This window comes from Crocodylus porosus, unplaced genomic scaffold (assembly GCF_001723895.1).
Source record: "Crocodylus porosus isolate Cpor-Errol unplaced genomic scaffold, CroPor_comp1, whole genome shotgun sequence".
In the NCBI taxonomy this organism is placed as follows: Eukaryota; Metazoa; Chordata; order Crocodylia; family Crocodylidae; genus Crocodylus; species Crocodylus porosus.
In genome coordinates, this window is record NW_017728906.1 from 65,119,522 (window position 1) to 65,127,580 (window position 8,059).

The following is an 8,059-nucleotide window of genomic DNA, read 5'->3' on the forward strand; positions in this document are numbered from 1 at the left end:
TACCTATTTAATAGGTTGGCTTTTTCCTGGGCGTCAGTTGCCAGTTGCCCCATCTGGTTTAGCAGGGGTCCAACGTTGCCCTTGCTTTTCCTCCAGCTCCCCACATATCTGAAAAAGGACTTTTTGTTGTCCTTGATGCCTGAAGCATAAGCACTATCTCACAGCTGCGGTCTGGCATTGGCGGCTCGTGTTCATCTTAGAGTCAATAATGACTCCAAGATCCCTTTCCACCTCTGTGCTCACAAGGGGGAGCTCCCCAGCTTGTATGTATGCTGTGGATTCTTTCTCAGGTGCAGCACCCTGCATTTATCTACATTGAACCCCATCCCGTTACCATCTGCCCACTTCTGTAGTCTGTCTAAATCTAATTGCAGCCTCTCTCTCTCTCCCTTCGAGCCTGCCTACCTCTCCCCACATCTTGGTGTCATCGGCAAACTTGGACAACGTGTTTTCCACCCCCTCGTCCAAGTTGCTGATCAAGATGATGAACAGTGTAGGCCCCAGGACTGAGCCCTGGGGGACCCCACTGTTCACATTCCTCCAGGTCGAGTTTGACCTGTCCACCACCACTCTCTGGGTGCGCCCCATCAGCCAATTTTTTACCCATCCAGCTGTGTAGACATCAATGCCACAGTTGCTCAATTTATTAATGAGAATGGGGTGAGAGACATACATGAATGTCTTGAATGCAAAAGCTTGTCTAACTTTGTCCAGTCATGCAGTTGGTCCAATAAAAGACCACAAAATCTTTTGCCTCTTGCATGATTCCTGGACTATCATGGCTACAAAATCAACCTAGCAGTACCAAAAAGAATAATGGGCAAAACATGTATTTAGTATACCAAGCTACTTCTGTATTTGAAGATATTGCTGTTATGCATAAACAAACATTTGTACATCAGTATTTCTTAACTAGAAAACCTATAAAATGTTGCTGTATCACAATAATGTCGAAGGTGTCCGATACCTGCAATACAAAATTCTAGAATGTCGATTTAGAATTGAATTTGAGTGCAGTTAGTTAATAGGTTCTCTTATGAGCACTTGATGTTATGCTGTAGCTAGTAAAACTGACCAGCTGCAGCATTAAATAATGTATGAAATGTATTCATTCTGTCACAATGTACTCTGGAAAGATTGATTAAAAATCAAGCTTATATATCTAGATAAAGTTTATAGAAAATAGTAACAATACAGTGCCAGTCTCACCATGCATTGATTATATTGTACTATGCAAAATGACATGGGAAGGACCATTATACTAAATCAATGTGCAGTAACTTGTGCTACTGTAAAAGTAATGGCGGCACATGGTTGTTTAGTGATGCTTACTGCACAGTAGCTTAATACTACTGCAGAATACAATATTAGCACATTGTTTGCCCAGCACGCTACTGCACAATGTTATTAGGCTACTGTGCAGTTAGCATCTTGTGTAGATGCACCCAGTGAGTGACGAATAATTATACACTGGTGTGAGTTACATCTATGGACCTCTGGTGAACCCTTGAGTAGCTTTTTGTTCAATGTGTGTTAACTTCCCTGCCACCTAATGACCAGGCACTAAATAATGTGTACAAGCAATCACCTTGGAAAAACTGGTTATATGTCCAGCCTTGATGACACAGTAAATACCTGGGTAAATTAGCCCATCATGATCATGGACTACTCACATTCTGTCCACATTCATATAGATTTCTGGGAGCATCCCAGTCCCACTGAAGTCAATGGGAACTTTGTCAATGGCTTCAGTAAAGGTAAGGTTTCACTCCTAGCATACACAACAAGCTTGAGTTGTTTCATGGCTGCAGGAAGTAGAGCTGGGAGAATATACTGGAAATGGGAATTACATAAATAGTGTGAATTGTGTTGACTTAGAAAATACACTTTGACTTTTTTACTTTTGCACCTGTTTTGATATACTGTTCACATGGGTGGGTACTCATGAAATAAAAATTTCAGATCTGAGTCAATAAATCATAGTAGCATAGGAAAATAGGGTTGGAAGGGACCACATGAGGTCATTTAGTCCAGCCCCCTTCTCAAGGCAGGATCATCCCAGACTAAACCATCCCAGCTAAGGGTCCGTCTAACTTGCTCTCAAAAATTTCAAGGGATGGAGGTTTCAGAGCTTCTCTAGGTAGCTTGTTCCAATGCGTAACCACCACACCATGAAAAATTCCTTCCTAATGTTGACCCTAAATTTCCTCTGCTGCAGTTTGAGGCCATTGCCCCTAGTTAGGTCCCGTGCAGTCACAAAGAAAACTCTTAGCTAGATCCTCTGGCCAAACTAGCGTCCATTAAATTATATAGTTACTTGATGGGGAAACAGCAGAAGCAGTATCAGCATCTTTATCAAACAATCAGGATGTCACTGCCCACTTCTTTTTCATCCATAGCCCTATCCTTTCCTTAATGCTGCTCCCTCCACAGCAGAGTACAGACTTCAAGGGAATAAATTTTCACTACAAAACAGACTTGTTGCAAAATATATTAAAAATAAATAGATGATAAACTATATAGAAAATAGAACCTCCTTCCTCTCATCTCCTTTACAATGGCTATGCAACTATTTCAGTAGATATGGATGTGCTCAAACCATGTCCTTTTATGACTGCAAATAAAGTTAAGGTAATCCAAGGTAAATTTAGCTAATATTGAATGGATTTGATTCAACTCCTCTTGGTAATTGGGTTTTTACTACTAACTTTAATAGGAGTGGAATTCATCCAACATTGCTCTCTGGCAGCAAATATATGTTTACTTAGGACTTAGTCCTGCAAACCTTTGGGGCACTTTTTACACGTGCTGTAGGAGTGAGAGGTGGAGGGCGCTTTAATTAGAGCAGCTCTGAGATCTTTAATTAAAGTGCCCGGAGCGTCTCATGTATCAGCATCCCTGCACTTCAAAATGGCGGTGGAGGCATTTTATCTAAGGCTTGTCAAAGTGCCTCCGCCAATATTTTAAAGCGCTGTGACACTGATACACAAGACATGGAGGCTGGCTGGAGTGTGGTAATTGCAGAACTGCAGCGGACTTGATTAATGAAGTCTGCTTCAACACACTGGAATTACAGTGCATCAGAGCAGCCTCCAGGCTCATGTATGGGCACCCTTGAGTACTATAATAGGTGATGAGATCCCCATGTTTTCATTGAGCCTCATTTGGGACTGTGACCACCTTATATAATTAGGTCTATGAAGTCTGTAGTTATATTTCCATGAGAGATTAAATGCTGACAGTAGCACATTGACTCTTTATTCATGAGAGTTAATTTTTAGTTCCTCGTAGTAGTGATTAACTTCCCTCATAGTACAAAACTGTTAATTTGTTAAATTTGAAACCTAGGGATAAGCACTGCCATGTCTGATAATTAACTTATATGGCAAATATCAAGATTTACTTTCCTGGGACTTCCTACTTTGAGAGCATTTAGAAGGTATATGTGATAGGATAGTAAGTTACAAAATCCATCTAATTTGTCAGAGGATGTGGAAGTTTTCCTTTTACCAAGTCATATTGACCTGCTTGAATGTGTATTTCAGCCTTGCTTTGACATTATTAACATTTCAAATTAAGGGTATAGAGCAGAGATAGGCAACCCCCAGAACACATGCCGAGGCACATTAGTGACACATGGAGATATTTTTCTCGGCACACCAGGAGGTGTGCTGAGGAAATTGTTTAAAGAAATGTCCTTTTAAGTTGCTGCTCCAGGCTCCCCAGAACAGCCACAGGTCCCAGCGCTGTGGCAGGCACCAGGGTTGGAGTCAGGAGAATACAGGCAGGGACACAGTCTGCCTTCTGCTGACCTTGTCCCTGTCCCTGGGCTGTGCCCTCCAGCCCGGCCTGGTCTCCGGAGGGGAGCTGCGGTTGGGTGGGGCCAAAGACAGGGCAGGCACTGTGCAGGGCTGCTGCCCTGGAGGTTCCCAGCTGGCTTGGCCCCAAGCACTGCCTGCGGTAGCTGTTCCTGGAGCCTGGGGGCTCCCATGGCTGGGTCCCCAAACCAGGGGGTGGCTGTGCCCCACTCAAGCTGTGCCCAGTGCACAGGGAGCCTGAGCCAGGAGCCGCCTGAGCCTGGCATCTTCCCTGGCCTGGTGGTGTCCCCTAGCAGGGACACACCCTCTTTCTCTTTTTCCTTTTTTCTCTCTTCTCTTTCTCTCCACTTTTTGTCTCTTTCTTTTTTATTTTCTTCTTTTTTTCTTCTCTCTCCTCTTTTTCTCCCTTTTTTCTTTTCTTTTTTCTTTCTCTTCTCTTTTTTCTTTCTCTCCCTTTTCCTTTTTCTCCTCTCTCTTCTCTTTCTCTTATCTCCTTTTTCTTTTTCTTTTTCTCTCCTTTTTTCTTTCTCCTTTTCTTCTTTTTTCTCTCTTGCCTTTTTTATTTTTCTCCTTTTTTTTCATTTTTTGTTTCTTTCTTTACCTATTTCTTTTTCTTTCTTTTTCTCTCTTTCTCTCCTCTTTTTCTCTTCTTTCTCTTTTTTTCTCTCTCATCACATGCTTAAGAAAAAAATACACTAGACCAAAGGTAGTATATGAAGTTTTATTTATTATCACCAGGTTTAGAATTCTTAGAAAACCTAGTATTTACCATAAGAAAAAACAATAGTTATAATTATTAACTATATTAACATGCAGTGTGTCCTGCCATATACCCCCTGCTCCAGTTTTGTTTTTATGGCATGCAAGCACTCCGGCACCTAACAAGGTAGACATTGAGGTTTTTTGGGTAGTGCAGCCAAAAACGTTGCCTACCCCTAGACAAATATAGCAAGTTAAAAGGTGGAGAAGGGCAGAGGAAGCTATCCTGCTACACATCAGCTTCTTTGTGGTAACTGTTTGGTGGGTCCCTTCCAGCTCCAAAACCCCTAACCCCAGCATGCAGCCTTTTGCCTCCAGCTCCAAGCACTGGAGACCCCAGACCTCAGATACTTTCCCATACTACAAAGTAAGATCTCTTTTTCCTTTTGGGGGCCTTCCAGAACTAGGATGAATGTTATATTGGGGGACCAAGGATGTACAGTAACTAGCTCCTTGCATTTTCAAGGCTTGAAGTCATTTTCAGGTCTCATAATATCATAGTATTGATAGTGTTGTAGACTTAACAAGCATTAATGGTTATAGTAAGTTTGGATAAATGCATACTCTATGTAGTCTTTTTTTCCAGTCCTAAGCCTATTCCCTTAAACAAAGTTGAAAGGATTCAAAGATGCCTCAGAGGATTTTCTCTTATGAAGGCATTAGCAAAGAGGAAAGCTTCAAAATATTTTATGCTGAATTTTCCAAAATGTGGCTATTTAGGTGTGCCATTTTCCACCCTATGCATACCTAAAATGTCAGATGCACATGAAAATGAATATTCAGACAAATGAAACAGATGCAAACAACTAAGTCTACATGTCTGACTAACTTTATAGTTTTGGCAAGGAAGAGGTCAGAGTGAGTTAAGCAAAGATATGTATTGGCCTTTGGATTAATCACTGAAAATATGTAAGAGACAATTGCTGTATTTTTCGTAGTTACACTGACACATTTTATGTATGAGAGAGAGTTTTGGTAGGTTTTCTGACACTAGTCAGGAGACATGTGCTACTATAATTCTAGAGAGAGAGAAGGTTAACTGGATACATCACCCCAAAGTATTTGGCTAGGGACAGACATTACACATAGACCAGTTTAAGTGATCAGAAAATAGTTTAAACCCATAACAGAACAGAGGTTCAGTGCAAATAAACCAGTATGAAAATGGCTGAAAACGGTTTGAGATAAACCTGGTTGGATGTAGTATCATACTTAACTGATTTGGGTCAAACCAATTTATACAATGCCTGTCCCAGACCTCTTCCTGTTTTAAGTTAAACTAGAGTCCCCCAGCATCTCAGATGCTTTGCAACTCTGGGCGGGGCTGGTCCCTCCCCTCTGCTCCCTGGCTGGAGCTCCAGCAGAAACTGTAGGTACAGCAGCATCTGCCTGGCTTCCTTCTGCTCACCTCCTCCCCCTCACCACTCCCTGCTCAGGCAGGGATTATTCCCCCTTCCCATGTGCCTTACACAGAGACCTCTCAGTATTAGCTAGCAGACCACATGCTGGCTACGGTCTGTGCTATGGGAGACAGGACAAAGGCAGACAGGATAGTGTTGGCTTAGGGCTTTTTGGTGCTGATCAACAGGTAGGTCCCTCCATCCCTTCTTTGGAAAAAGTTGTTTAAGAAGAGTTTGAACTAATGGGAGAGACTTTGTTTTGTTTGATTGGCTGATAAATGCTAACAACTCCCTGCTGTGTAACTCAATGCTCTGTTATCAACAGTGAGGGGGGGACCCCTCCCTAATCAGAGTGTCCTGTTGAGGCCTGACCATACCCACCCTCAGCTAAGCATAGTGCAACAGAAGGGAGGGCTGCTCTGGTGCCCCCTGGCTTCTAGCCTGAGCCACTGCAGGCATGTGCCTGAATTTCTTCAGTCCAGAGGGGATGTGTTCATGGTTACAAACTGGTTCCGCCTAGCCAAGTTAGACTAAACTGCAAAGATTGAAACAATTGAGGCTCAAGCTTTTTTAATAGATTTCATAGATTTCATAGACATTAGGGCTGGAAGGGACCTCGGAAGATCATCGGGTCCAGCCCCCCACCCAAAGGGCAGGAAGTCAGCTGGGGGTCATAGGATCCCAGCAAGATAAGCATCCAATTTGCTCTTGAAGGTGTTCAATGTAGGTGCTTGATCCACCTCCGATGGCAGGCTGTTCCAGACCTTGGGGGCTCAGACAGTAAAGAAATTCTTCCTTATGTCCAGCCTGAAATGGTCTTGTAGTAGTTTATGACCATTCGACCTCGTCGTCCCCTGCCCCTAGCCTTTGTGAATCCAACGATCTTTCTACCATCTGAACCTACCTCATAAATCAGGGAAGTCACAGGAAGAAAATTAATTTTAATTTAGGGAAATAAAAGAATCCTTTTTTACTCTCTGTCTTGTGGAAACCATATATGTGCCTAAATAAAATAAAGACAGATTTTCTCTGTTTGTCCTCCTTGCTCCTCATTCATCTTCTTGCCAGAAGAAACTTATGGGGGAATATATATAAGAACATATAGTATTTAATGTATGTGTGTATTCAATATTTTCTCTATATAAAGGGCTTAGTCTGTCTGTCTGTCAGTGTGTCTGTCTGTCCATAACAGTTTTTGCCAATGGTGCCCATGCCTCCAGGAGGGCGGTGATCGGCTGCATGGGCCCAGGGAGGCATGGGGTGGAGGGAGGTGAGCAGGAGAGGAGGGGTGGTCATCATGGTGGTGCCTCCCCACTGCCCAGCTCTGATGCCTCCCCATGCCCAGTGGGGTAGGGTGCCCAACACATGCGTGCACCCCACAACTTTTATTACAACACCAACAGCTGGCAGGGAGGGGGAGGTGGTGGGGAAGGAGAGAGGGAGGGGTTGGGGATGGGAGGCACAGAGGCGGGGGAAACCCCGCTGCTCGGGGGAAGGAGGCCAAGGTGGGCGGGGGGAGGGATCCCCTGCACCGGAGGCTCGAGGAGGGAGTGTTTACACAGCTGCCCCTGCTCACCCTTCAGGGCTGGTCATGTAAGCACTCCTTTGAAATCCATCATTCTTGATGGGCAATTGGCTAGTGTATAAATACTACCCTGTGTAACGCTTTCGTTTTCCTTTTCTGTTACTTCAGCTGCCATTGCAGCCATTATCCAAGGCAGTTCTCGTTCTTGATGTATCTTCCATTCTGATCCTTGACGTATTGGTGGCATTGAAAAGGTTAGTAGAGCAGGCTGCAAATAATCCCATGTCTGACATCCGCAGCTCACACACATCACCACTTTTGGTATCAGCAAAAAATCCTAAAATCTTTTTCAGTGAGGCCTCCTGCAACCCCAGCTGCCGTTTTTATGGCAGGGAAAGTGGGCACAAAAATAGCGATGACCACAGCAGCAGCTGATTGAACTACTGTGATCAGAATGAAGCTTAAAAGCGGTTCGTTTCTCTGGAGGCCACTAAAATCACAGACACACACTCATTAGATGGCACAAAAGGTGTATTTGCAAATAGGGTCAGAGCAGA